This window comes from Rhinichthys klamathensis, unplaced genomic scaffold (assembly GCF_029890125.1).
Source record: "Rhinichthys klamathensis goyatoka isolate OS25496 unplaced genomic scaffold, OSU_Roscu_1.1 h1tg000037l_1, whole genome shotgun sequence".
NCBI classification, from domain to species: Eukaryota; Metazoa; Chordata; class Actinopteri; order Cypriniformes; family Leuciscidae; genus Rhinichthys; species Rhinichthys klamathensis.
Genome location: NW_026606585.1, coordinates 115,149 through 129,130, shown reverse-complemented (window position 1 = coordinate 129,130; position 13,982 = coordinate 115,149). Strand labels below are relative to the sequence as shown.

The 13,982-nt window shown below is 39.1% G+C and overlaps 1 protein-coding gene across 2 annotated transcripts in view; it reads right to left on the bottom strand.

The window, feature by feature from the left end:
• The window catches only part of LOC130081683 (kelch domain-containing protein 8B-like), a 159,685-nt gene that overhangs the window by 135,944 nt on the left and 9,759 nt on the right, over window positions 1-13,982 (bottom strand). Inside the window, exon 1 of one of the 2 annotated variants that reach the window (XM_056246394.1) lies at window positions 333-698. The exons of the other annotated variant lie outside the window; for it this stretch is intronic. The gene's annotated coding sequence lies outside the window, so the exon portion shown is untranslated. Of the gene's footprint in view, window positions 1-332; window positions 699-13,982 lie in introns of those variants that run through there. 2 annotated transcript variants of the gene reach the window in all.

The following is a 13,982-nucleotide window of genomic DNA, read 5'->3' as shown; positions in this document are numbered from 1 at the left end:
GATCTGATCTGCTCTTACACTTATTTAAATAAACCGTATAATTCAATGGCCAGAGCGCTGACATTTACCATTCACTATATACTGCCAGGGGCACAAGGGTAGAAGTGTGTGTGAAGGTGTTGGGCCACAAAGCAGCAGTCTGGCCCTCTCCAAAGGTCACTGCGTCTGCGGGGACCAATGGCCCTGGATAGTCACTGAACCCGGGTAATTTGGACTTGAGCATCATTAAATAAAGGCTTCATTATGACGGGATGTGTGAATAAATATGACCTTAATGCTGGAGTGAAAGAGAAGCACTGGAAAGGTTACAGACATTATATGCAAAAACTTACTAGGTGCATGTGTGGGAGACAGCAGGATCTCTTGGGCATCTTTTGGGTAATAGCATAAGTAAAGATGACAAAAAAAGAGGAAAGCAGATCTTTAAATGGCAGCGAATCGGTTGTGTAATTAAGATGCTGTGGATGTTGAGCCCAAGCCACATGCTACAACACACAGTGTGTTAACGACTCCAGACAGACTGAGAATTATGCAGGAAAAACATCAGTTTCATCTGGAGCAAAAGTGCTGCCGCTAGGCACTCCGACTGAGTACAATCAGTCCAGATCATATGATACCATCAGGCTCTTCTTTGGGTTTAGAAGGAGCAGCTTTGTAAGTAAAATGAATCCTTCTCTTGGCTTTTCGTTAGACTTTCCTCCATGTAGAGAGAAAAGACAGAAGCGTCAGTCTCATTTCCAAAAGATGACGTCAGGAACATGGGAAAAATCCCAATTGTTTAAGGTCTATCTCCCTTGCTGTAGAGTTTATTTCACATAGAAGGAAGAGTCTTGTGGGAATTGTGGGAGATGATGATGTCACTGGCATATGCTGTCCAGTGGATCCACGGGATAAACATCAGATGCAGTCTGCATTGCCTAGAAAACAAAGAGGAAGTGTAACAAACTAAGTACTGGAAGAATGATGGAGGGAGCAAAAAAAAGAGAGAGAGAAAAGGGCAGAGAGCCAAGAAGAAGAGAAACAGATGTTTATGTTGTGTTCTAGGAAGGACTCCTATCTATAATTAGGCCAAGACATCACGTGTTGCATTAAGATATTGTACACGAGTTGCATATTGAAGCTATGAATGCAGATGGCAGCAAAACTATAAGCATATAAGGCAGTGTTTTTAGCACTATAAAAAGAACTTTGCACAATAGAAAAAAACCCCACAAACTATGCCAAGCCTAAGCATCTTTTTCCTCCCTATTGAGTGAATTCACTGCCATTATGTTTTAAAAAACCTTTTTGGACCTGGCGGTAATGGTGTCCTAACCTAGGAAATTGATTTTCTATGAAGTGTCTGCTCACAGGGAGAGATTTCTACACTCTCTCCATACTAACTTAAGGCTGTAGTCAGACCCAGACCCCAGTATTTTAAGGATTCTGTATTCTACCGAAGAAGGTAAAAGCTATTTTTTTTCCTGTAACAATGTCAGGTGGCAACTATGAGAGACCCTGAGACAGCTACAGTCTTCATTTCTGCACATTTCTCAATTTCAGACAGTTAGGCTCTTAAATCCTCAGAGCACAGAGCAAAACTGAATGCACAGACAACTGTTAAAGTTTATAAAAGCCAAAAAAAGACAGAAAACTTCAGGGTTTTTTTGGGGAAGCTTCAAAATTTAACTTCAGTAACCACATTTAATGAAATTAGAGTCAGCAGAATTCAAAAACAAAGATGCACAGTTATGCTGCAAAAATCTGTCACATATAAAGTCCAGAATTCATCAAACAAAGTATAATGTGACAAAATCATTTTCTTAATAAGTATATTTTATATGGTTGTCTATTTCTTAAAGCAAACTGTCAATGTAATTTGTCAATGGAGTAAAGAATAAACTTAATTCAATATTTTTAATATCCTATGCAAATTATGCTCTATGTAAATTAGTCTTGTTTTGAGTTTACATATTTGTAATGGATAACAAGAGAAAATAAAAAACAAATTAAGAAAAAGATGTTTGCAATACGACTATTTGCATTTATTCGACAAAAGTCAAGAGACAAGAGTTTCAGCAAGGGGAAAAGACACAGACAGATAGATAGACAAGACAGATGACAGTGATTTATGCAGTAGAGAACACAACCTGTAGGGAATCCCATGGAACTATTTTAATTCATTAAGATGCTTTATTAATAGGATGAATTATAATTGCTAAACAGGAAGGGAGTCAAACTGTAAGATGGAAACCCTGAACACCACAACACGGAGTGGAAAAGATGGATTGGCCTTGGGCACAGCTGACAGTTCTCCAGAAACATACTGTTGGATGAATCAAGTATTCTGTACAAACAGTTCTTGGTTTCAGCAAAGGCTCCATGACAGTTTGGTAAGACTTCTGGCTCCATCTGCACTGGAAAAGACACAGAGGAATTATTCCCTCTTAAAGATGGGTTCAAGTCCGTGCCTGAGCTCCAGATAACATTTAGAAGGCTGATCAGCCTTAATCCCTCAACTTCACAATTGATCCAGGCTCAAAGAGCACACTTTTTTTTATCTGTTCCCATCATCCCTCCACAGTCTGAATTGTTCATGCCTGCTATTGCTAATTCTGTCCAACCAAATGTACATGTAAAGAGCGCTGTTTCCTTGTTTCCATTCTCCACCATCCTCTCCTGCCTCACGTCAGCCTCTCTCTTCTCGCAACCATTGATAGTCACCGATCACAAGAGCCCCCGCATTTCTCAGGCGTTTAGCCTTTGGCACAAAAACATGATTACTTCTGCAGAAGAGTTTCCAGCGAAAGGGAGTTAAGCCGGTTGGGGCCTTGGAGAACATGCAAGGTGTGTTCAACACAGCTTCAAAGTAACACAAAAACACTGAGACACACGCTTAAATGCATGAAAACATTCTAAATAAATCAGATTTCTATAATGGTGCAAAGGCACCATCTCAATCTAAGACATATTTGATGTATAAGCATACTTAGTTAAGCCAAATTTTATACAAAAATATTTTTAAATGGTTCCTTCCTCAGGTACAATACATAAACAAGCATTGAAATGATTCCCTTTTTGCTTTTCGGCTGTGAAAGTGTACCAAAAAATGAAGTAAACAGAAGCAGTCAGCAGGGGAAAACTAGTTAAACAGAGCATAAGGTAAAATAAACAAAGAAATTTAGATGTAGCGGCCTGGGGATGCAAACAAAGCCAGGAGTGTGAACGCAGAGAATGGGTTTATATCATAGTGTGTGTATGTGTGTGTGCGTGTGTCCGCGCGTGTGTGTACACCGCAGCAAATATGTTCCAGGATTCCCTTGGTGAATCAAACAATCAAACGATTTACTGCCTCACCGCTCAACATCTCTACTACCACCAAAGGCAGGAAACAACATCATGTATACACATACACACGTTTGTTTTTCCATCTTGGTGATTTTGGACTGCCTTCTATAGCTCTTATACTGAGCTAATGATATTTTCTGTCCCCTAACACCTTAAACACAAACTTTCCTGCATTTTTACACTCTCTCATTAAGTCGTTTTTTCTCATGGGAACCATTGACTGGTGAGATCAGGTTATACTTTTTTTAAACGCACATATGTGTGTACTAGGGCTGTCACGATATCAGATTTTTCATCACTACAAGATTATCACGCCCAAAAAAAAAATCACAAAATATTGCGATATATTGTTATAACAAAGTATATCGAAATCACTATATATCGAAATCTTGACAAAATAAATAATGCCATCAGTCAAATTCATCCTTACTTTTTTGAAGAAGTAGAAAAGAAGAATCACACCATTAAAAGCCTAAATTCAATCTGTTCATCATTTTGGACTTAAAGCTGCAGTCCGTAGCTTTTTTGGGGTTAAAAATTATCCAAAATACATATTTGAGAAAATACATAACCAGCCAGTGTTCAACGCAATCTGCTTGCCGTAGCTCGATTCAAAACGGTAAGCTTGTAATAATGTTTTTAATTACAGTGGTACTGATGGATTTCCGCGGGAGATTCGAGCATGTCTTTGCGTCATTACGTCACATCTGTACACATAATGAAGGAGTCTCGGCTAGTAGGCTATATTGCGTGTGAGGATGTTGGAGGTGGAGATTTATAGCCTTTTCTCACAGCACTTGAACTTATCAATTTGATGGCGGATCCAGAAAGGTTCAAACGACAATCACCAGTGACAACTAGAGATTCACCCATTGTAAAATGCAAAAGACTTTGTTCGGACTTTGGAGTGGCTAAACTTACAGAAAAAGAGACTGCAACCGGGCCCATGCGAAAACAAGGATACATATCGGAAGGACATTACATGTAGTCACGCAATGCTGACGTTGTTAACATTAACAAGTTGAGAACATAGTATAATTTGCACGGTTTCGCGTGATGAATGATAAGCGATTTTTAGATTTAATCAGCGTGATTTACGGCAATGTCAGAACCAGAACAAAAGTGGATGTTACTTACTTGTTCAGATGACATTTTCCAGTGAAAATTATTCTGTTAGTCATACTTCCAAAAAGAATAATCTGTGATTCTGAATGCCAGTATCCACACCGGGGCGGTGATTGACAGCCTCACAGTCTCCTCAATGTGTTCATAGACCAACGCTACTTTTGCGTCATCGAAGGGTAACGCCCCTTTTTGGGGGAAAACAAACGGATTCCCCTGAGAACAGAACTCGCTCTAGATCTGCAAAGTTTCTTGATAGCAAAAATGGCACAAACATATACACTCTTTGCCGGCCGAGGACCGTGAGCGGTATTTAAAGAAGCTACTGGATACAGGGTTACAGAGAGGTGTCCCTTTGAAATGGTCGAAAACTGGATTAATGACGCCACGCAGTGGCCAAATATGGACTATTCAGACATCTAACGTTACCACTATCTCGTGGAATGACCAAGTAAGTAGCCTATTTTTTTGTCATTAACACTCACAGTATGACAAACTACTAGACGATGAGGCAATGTCACTTGGATCATATTTAACTTGATTTAAGCTATTGACATAGTTTTGTTGTCGACTAGCTATACTATAGGCCTACTGTTGAAATAGTTGCAGGCTAGGACTAAAGTGGACTTGGCTGGTTTCTGCTTGTGTCTAGAAAGTGCTAGGACTTTGAAAGTTGTAAAAAGGTTTACAGTGTACGGCAAAATATGTATAGGACCAATGTATGTATGTTTGGGGCTATCAAATTGGATGTTGTGACATTACGCTATCCAATCTAGCCTAGAAGGCTTGATCTACTGCCGTTCGTGTTGTTACATGTAGCCCAGAGCAGTGCTTGTCGAAAAGTCATATAGGCCTAAAGCACTTTCTAGACAAGCAGAAACCAGCCAAGTCCACTTTAGCCCTACCCTGCCACTATTTCAACAGTAAAATCAGTTAACAGCCAAGGTAGCGTGCCTAGTGAGAGCTAATCACGTAACGTTAGCTGCTAGCAGCTTCGTCTTTCTAACTGTGCGTGTACACCGGACGCGAATAGCGCGTCAAATTCGTGTATACCGCGTCTAGTTTGACGCTTGACCACTTTGTGTTAATTCGCGTGTCAATGGCGAAATTGACTAATGCTAATGCTCGATAAACATCTAAAAAGATGGCCGCCTCCGGATTTCGCCTCTGACGCGCGTAAATTTCGCTTCAAACTTTTGTTTTTACGCGCGTCAGAGGCGAAATCCGGAGGCGAAAGTTTCGAAACCCGTTGGCGGCCATCTTTTTAGATGTTTATCGAGCATTAGCATTAGCATTATTCGAGAGAGTCACCGCTCGTATATGCTCTGGAGAGCAGAAACAGCTGCGTGGGGGACATCGTCACTGTACTCGGGTCCACCAGACCCTCCGGAGGGTTTCAGTTTGCACAATTTGCTCCAGGAGCTACACTGTAAAAAATTCCTGTAAATTTACATGGAAATTTAGCAGCAAAATGCTGTTTTCATGTAATAACTGTAAGTTACTGTTTTTTGCAATGCATTATGGGAGAACTTGGTCGCTTCAAATTTCGTCTTGACCAGCAACAGTATGACACTGTTATTTAACAGTATAATACCATATTTTCCCATGTACATGTGAGAAGACATTTTAGTTTCTGCATGAGGTCATTTTGCAGCTCTGCCTGTTATTCATTTATTTGTAAACTATTACTTTTAAATATTACATTTTAAACATCCAGTGATGTTTTTGGGATTTCAATCGGATAAAGAGACTGTTTTAATCCACGAGATACCACAGGAACGTGATCCCATTGTAGGCTACAGACTGTCATCACATCACATTCAAACGGGTAAGAAACTTTCATCTAACTTGCACATTTTCCTAAAATTTATCTGAGTATAAAAATTAGTGTGAAATGTTTTTCTTCTTCTTGTGTGGTTACAATTTTAAAGTGAGGTTCAAACTGTTCATTATCTGCTACTGTTATTTGCAACTACGTAGGCTATTTGATTTGATCTGTAGCCTAAGTTACCAAGTAGGCTACCTCTAAATATTAACATACAGTATAAAAATGATCCAGCTAAGTGTAAGATGACATGATAGCATGTTTTAATCATGGAAAAAGTAACCGAGTAAAATATGATAGCTTGTTTGTGAGCTCGTTAGCATTCTCAGACTGCATTTGGTTTGCTACCGTCATGCACACTTTATGCATATGCAACGGACACATGTCCCAATCTTTATCTTAGCAAAATATACGTGAGGTATGATAAAAATTCATAATTCTTGTGTACTGTGAACGTGCGTGTTCAAACCGCTGCAGAAATAGCAGAATAACAGATGGATGGACGGAATGTCGATTTTCAGATTTTTCTTTTTTATTGAGACTTTATTTTGTTTATTTATTTTTTATGTATCTCTTCTTTACATTATGTTTTTCTTGTCATTGTAGTTCAACTCATGAAGGCTTACTTTGTAGAGAAGCAATGACTGCTTCTTCAAGAAACTGTAAGTTTGCCTATTGTTTGTTCTATGAACACCTGAATAGTAATTGTTCACCTAAAAATGGTAGTTCTCTCATCATTTACTTAACCTAATGTTGTCTCTTTCTCTTGGAGGAAAAATTAAGATATTGTCGAGGAGAAATTATGTCTGTTTGTTTGCCCAAACAATGGAAGACGAATGGGGACCAAGCTCCAAAAGGAACATAAAGGTACAGTACAATTAAAGGGATAGTTCACCAAAATTTGCCCATGATTTATTCACCCCGAAGCCATCCTAGGTGTATATGACATTCTTCTTTCAGACGAATTCAATCAGAGTTATATTAAAAAATTTCCTGGCTCTTCCAAACTAATGTCAGTGAATGGGCCCCATTTTTTTAAGTCCATACAAGTGCATCTATCCATCATAAAAGTGTCTAAAACAGATCAGAGGGGTTAATAACGGCCTTCTGAAGTGAAGCGACGCGTTCTTGTAAGAAAAATGCCCATATTTAAAACTACGCCACAAGAGTAACACTTAAAAATGTATGACATAGATGTAGGAGTAGCGTAAGCTTTGACGCCTCTCTCAGTTCAAACACACAGGGCTGGGCAACTACATTCGTCATTACGTTGTGTGTCAAGTTCAAATGTTATTCTTTTGCCGTAAATCAATGCTTATGGCCTTTGCAGGAAACTAGTTATTTTAGTTGATAAAGTTTTATGGATATTTGTCTTACACCAACACATCGCTTCACTTCAGAAGACTAGATGTACGGTGAAAAGTGTTTGGTCTGTTCTCACCCAAACAAATTGAATCACTTCAGAAAACTAGTTAAACCATGTGACCCATATGAATTACCTTTATCCTTCATTTACTATGACTATTGGTGTTTGAAAGTTTGATCCCCATTCTCTTCTTTTGCATTGTAGGGACAAACAGACATTTCATCCCAATGAAAATATCATCTTTTGCATCATTGGAGTTTAAATTTGAATAAGGGTGAGTAAATGAAAAAAATATAATTTTTACATAAACCATTCATATTCTGAATGATAGGCCTATTGCCTCTGTAGAATATAAGCAACAAGTAGCACATTACGTTTTAAAAATATTATTTGCAGATACTGTCAGTCATCTTAATTGTTTTATTTACCAATAGATGTCTGCCACTCCTGCTGACCTTGAGAAAATGCTTGCCTGTGTCTCCTTGTTTTATCATTCTTGGTAAGTATGTCATATATGTCTGCATTTTGTTTCACTAAAACAAAGCTCACATTTCCAGACTGACACATAACTTGACCTGTGCAGTTTATTCCAAGTCTTCAGTTAATTATCCAGTAGTTTTTGATTAGACATTTTTAAATAATCAAAATTATCTACTGCAAATCATTTAATTGAAAATGTTCTCCTCTTATTTTTCAGATACTTTATTGGAATAAATCTGTAAAAGAGGACCAAAGCTGCACGGAGAAAAGAGGTGTGTAAAATAACTTGGAAAACTGTGCAGAAAAGACTTTAACCATCAGTCCAAAAGTATCAAATACTGATATTTATTTTATAAACTATTTGTTTTGATATAAAGTAATGGGCTAGTGTTCATTGAAACCTGACTTGAGAGTACATTTGTATTTTATGAACAGTTAAGGTATGCATGTATGTAATTACTGTATGTATGCCTGTTTTAAGGCATATTGTAAAAGTCTTTCTAGTGTTGTATGAGAATAAATCTAAAAGTTTATCTAGTGTTGTGTTCTCTTTTTTATCCACATAACAGAAAATGCAGGGTATATTTAAAATTGAGATGGGGTTGTGAGTAGTAACACAACTACTATGATGAGCGTACAGTGATGGCAAAGGCTCTGAATGTAATGGTGCGTTCAAGCCATGTTGGAAAGATCGTATTTACGAGTTGCACATGACCTCCACCACAATGTCGTTAATATGAGTGGAAAGCTTGGGATTTTCTTTAAGCCCTGATTTTTATGAGTTGGGGGCATGTCAGTGAGAAACATGGCAGAATACCACAGTACTTAAAGGTATTTACACTGTAAAAAAAATAATCCTGTAAAAAAACGGTAAACTACTGGCAGCTGTGGTTGCCAGCATCATACCGTAAAAATACGGTGTAATACTGTTTTTGAAAATAACAGCTAAATACCGTTTTGTCAGCTACAGCTATATGCTGTTAATTTACAGTTATATGCTGTAATTTAACAGCATATAGCTGTAGCTGACAAAACGGTATTTAGCTGTTAATTTTAAAAACGGTAACACACCGTATTTTTACGGTATGATGCTGGCAACCACAGCTGCCAGTAGTTTACCGTTTTTTTACAGGATTATTTTTTACAGTGTAGGTTTGGTGGACCTAACGGTGAGGACGCTGACGAGGACAGCGTAGGCCGTATAAGGCCTCGGCCTCGAGTGGTCTATGCCTGTCGAACCCGCGCTCTACAGCCCGGCGCGAGGTTCACCCTCGCCCGCACCCACCTAATCTGTCATTTATTTTTGTTTTGATAATAAATGGAGCCAGCCTCCAAAAGTGAAACCTGTCCTGTGATTTTTTTTAAAAGTTTTTATACACTAAATTGTGTTTGTTGTCTTTACATTAAAATAATAATCTAGAATAGATATGGAATAAATAGCATTCAATACAAAATGAGTATCTCTCATATATTGAAATCGAGTTTTTATGTGAAAGATTTGCTTTGCACACCAAGCATTTTTGTCATATTACAAAATAATTTATTGAGGCCAAACATAAAATAACATTATAAACTGTCACTTCACCACGTGACAGCAGCAAGCAGGCTCCTGATTGGTTAACGCGGCGCGAATTGACGCAGAAGTTCAGATTTTTCAACTCGGCGGCAGACGCGAGTTCGCGTCAAACGCGAGAATGCACAAAAAGCACTACATAAAACATTCGCGCTTAACGCGCCAGACGCTCAATTCGCGCGAACTTGACGCGCGAATGAGGCGTATTCGCGTCTACCGTGCCGCGCTCTACGCCTCATTCGCGCCGCAGGATTTTTTTACGCGCGTAACGCGTCTTTGCATTGACTTAACATTGAAATCACTCGCGCCTGACGCGCTATTCGCGTCCGGTGTGAACGCACCATAACTAGTATAGCTAGTCGACAACAAAACTATGTCAATAGCTTAAATCAAGTTAAATATGATCCAAGTGACATGGCCTCATCGTCTAGTTTGTCATACTGTGAGCGTGTTAATGACAAAAAAAATAAAAATAGGCTACTTACTTGGTGATTCCACGAGATAGTGGTATATGTCTGAATAGTCCATATTTGGCCACTGGGGTCATTAATCCAGTTTTCGACCATTTCAATGGGACACCTCTGTAACCCCGTATCCAGTAGCTTCTTTAAGTTTGTGCCATTTTTGCTATCAAGAAACTTTGCAGATCTAGAGCGAGTTCTGTTCTCAGGGGAATCCGTTTGTTTTCCCCAAAAAGGGGGCGTTACCCTTCGATGACGCAAAAGTAGCGTTGGTCTATCCGCGCTGTGCGATGTCAAACTACAACTCACGTAAAGTTGATAATTCCGCGAATGACTGCAATTGCTGATTTCGAACAGAGATGTCGACGAAGAGGAAAATGGAATGTGATGGAAGTCGGCGTACGAGGTAGGACGTAGCGTAGGAACCGTCGTGACGTAGAACGAACGCGCCTGCGCAGCCAGAGAGCAGAGCAAAACAAAACACTTCCATCACCCGTGAACGCGCGTCGATCGTTGCCGGAAGTCAGATATTTTCATTTATAAAGTTTTAAATATGTATATTTTTACGACAAAACCGCACGGATTACCCTCAGAAGGCCTTCGTTTATCCCCCTGGAGCCGGATGGATTACTTTTGTGAAGGATGTATGCACATTTTGGGACTTGAAGGAGGTGGACCCCATTGCTTCACATTATATCCACTGAAGGGTCTAAGGGTGTATTCACACCTACCTTGTTTGGTTCGATTGAATCGAACTCTAGTTCGTTTCCCCCCCTTGGTGCGGACCTTTTGGGCAGGTGTGAATACAGCAATCGAACTCGGGTGCGGACCAAACAACCGAACCGAGACCCAGCTGAAGAGGTGGTCTCGGTACGGTTCCAAACGAACTCTGGTACGGTTCGTTTACGGTGTGAACATGAACCGACCCAATTGCAAGAAAGCACCGCGCCTTTGAGTTAATAACAGGCTTCCGTAGTCGGAGACTTTGGCATAATGGTTTGTGTTATTGTTGTTCAAGTGCGAAAGAGAATTCCATTCCGGCGCGCTGTCTGGCCACACGATACTGTTGCGCGTCTTTCTGCGCGTCGTGTGTGTGCATCATTGGAATGGAATGAATGAATGAGTCCGTGCATCAGGACATTCACATACAGAGCGTTGTCTTTAGTCTAATCGCGCATCTATGCAAAAAAAGCTTTTGCAGTTCATCATATAATGTAACGATAGTTACAAGGATGATGCTGCGTTGAACTGGACAAACTTAATCGCAGCGTTAACATTGACAGCACTTGTTAGCAGTATACAATAAGAATCTCATTATTTGAATGTGTGAACATAGCCCCTCTCTATGAATGAAAACTTTATACCTTATCCGTCTTCTGCGCAGTTTCTTCATATTGCGTTTAAGTACAGAATAACACAAAATTAGTAAAATAACAAATATTGCAGTACGAAATATCTCCATGCTGAGCTTTTTTTGCACTTCCTGATTTCCCTACTTGAGAATCCTTGTCCAATGAATGGACGACCTTAGCACACGTGTGGTTTTGTTTACAAATTTTGGTTCACTTGCAAAAAGAGCAGTGTGAAAGCGAACCGTACCAAAAAAAAAAAAAAAAAAAAAAATTTGGTTCGGACCAAAGCAAGTGAACTATCGGACTTTCCTGGTGTGAATGAATACACCCTAAGACATTTTCTAAAATAACTGAAAATGTGTTCGTCTGAAACAAGATTGACATATGCATCTCGAACTGCTTGAGGGTGAGTAATGCATGTGTTAAATATCATTTTTGGCCGAACTATCCCTTTAAAGACAGAATTTTCATTTTTGGCTGAACTATCCCTTTAAAGGTGCCCTAGAATGTTTTTTATTATTATTTTATAATGTTTCCTGGGTTACCCTTATAATGTTAGTATGTTTTTTAGATAAAAAATAATCATAATTTAGAAATAAATGGCATTTTTCCTAGCCTGCTTTTAGCCTCTGATTTGAACACTCTGTTTGAAGGGGCGTGTCTGCTGTGGGATTCAGTGTAACCGCGGCCACTGCTGTGATTGGCTGACATGCTTGCATATGAAATAGCAACGCATTACATGTGAAACTCTCTCCCGAATACTTTTACTACTGCTATTATACGTTTTTACTATAACAGCTATCGAGATAAACGAATCGTGAGATGTTTTTAAAGTATTTAGATCTATTCCCATCACATAAAATGTTGCCGTGATGAGCATTGAGCAGATGACAGTGTGTTGATCGCGAGAATGAAGATCTTATCATTGCAAAGCAGTTTCTGCACTCTCTCTGCTTTCACCAATGCAAACACGATGATGTAAATACAGTAAGAGCTTCGTTGTGCAGTAACGTGCGTCATTGATTTCATAACGAGTTTGGCAAGGGTCCAGATAAACTCGCGCTGTGTGGAAAGATTGTTCTTTGATCGCTTTCTGTATATAATTTGTTCACAATTTAAATACGATTATTTTCATCCTACTAAAAGAAACGATGTGAAGCTGATATTTTAGTCACTGGCTTGACTTACTGATGCATAAACAGTATTGAACGATTTTGAGAGAAAGATTACCTGTCTGAACTTGAACAATTACACATCAGAAAGTGTTGCTTGGTAGCTCGATCCGAGGCCAGCTCTGTATTGGCCCAAGTTGAGGAAACACTCGGTGAAATGTTTGGAAATTTCCAGAGAAAATAAAATTAACCCATTGTTTCTCCAGAGGCTCAGATGAAGGAACTAAAAAATACTTTTGTGTTCATGTGTACATCCACACTGAGCAACTGCCATGTTTCGGCTGCGCAGTTCCGCCTGGCATTGAGGGCTGGCATTATGCAAATATTTGGAGGCGTACATATTAATGATCCCGACTATTGCGTCACAGTCGGTATTGTGTGGAGAACCGACCGTTTTTCAGGGGTGTTTTTCATAAACGTAAATTAAATGAGAACGCGAAAACAGTCCAGTTTGAGATTCACTCTATGTCATGTCCATGCACTGAACTCTTGTTATTTGACTATACCAAGGTAAATTCAATTTTGAATTATAGGTCACCTTTAAGTACTAATTACATTAACTCAAATACTTTACACCACTGTGCGCCCAATTATTGAAAGAGAACTAATTTAGACAAAACCTGACCCCTTTAACCACATGCTCATCTGGTCCCCAAACACGTCTAGTAATGTGGCACAGAAAACATTTCACTAAAATAACAAACTCACACCGAAAGGCACAATTCTGACACAACTTCTACTTACAGCCAGTAAACCTATCCTTATCTCTTAACTCCATTATGCAAATCACTTCAATAGTAAGCAATGATTATACAGGAAATGTATGCAACAGGAACACAGTGTCTCACAAGACCGAAAAGGTTATTCTAATGCCTAGCCTGGGGGTCCCTGCATTTATCTTACTGTCCCACCATAAAGAGAGAAAAATATCTCTCTTCTACTTATCTGATCTCTAACCCCACAATCTATTTCTTAAGAGATAAGAGAAACTAGGACAGCCAGCCAGAGGAAAGAGAGAATAACCCATCATAAAGTAAATCACAGACTGTATAAAGTTAGAAAGATGCTTTGGTTGGTTAGGGAGTTAGGTTACTGTATTTTATTTTATTTAATGTTAGGGTTTAGGAAAGATGTTTTAAAATAAGAAAGTTTTGTAGTTATTTTGGCTCGGTCAGCTCCTGAATCTAGAGTCTCAGTGTAAGACAATAAATTCTTCAGTTGTTCAAAATTCACTGCATTCCAGAGTCTTTCATGTTGCACCCTTTTCCCTGGAAGGGGCGTAACAGTCCATTTAATGAATGTCA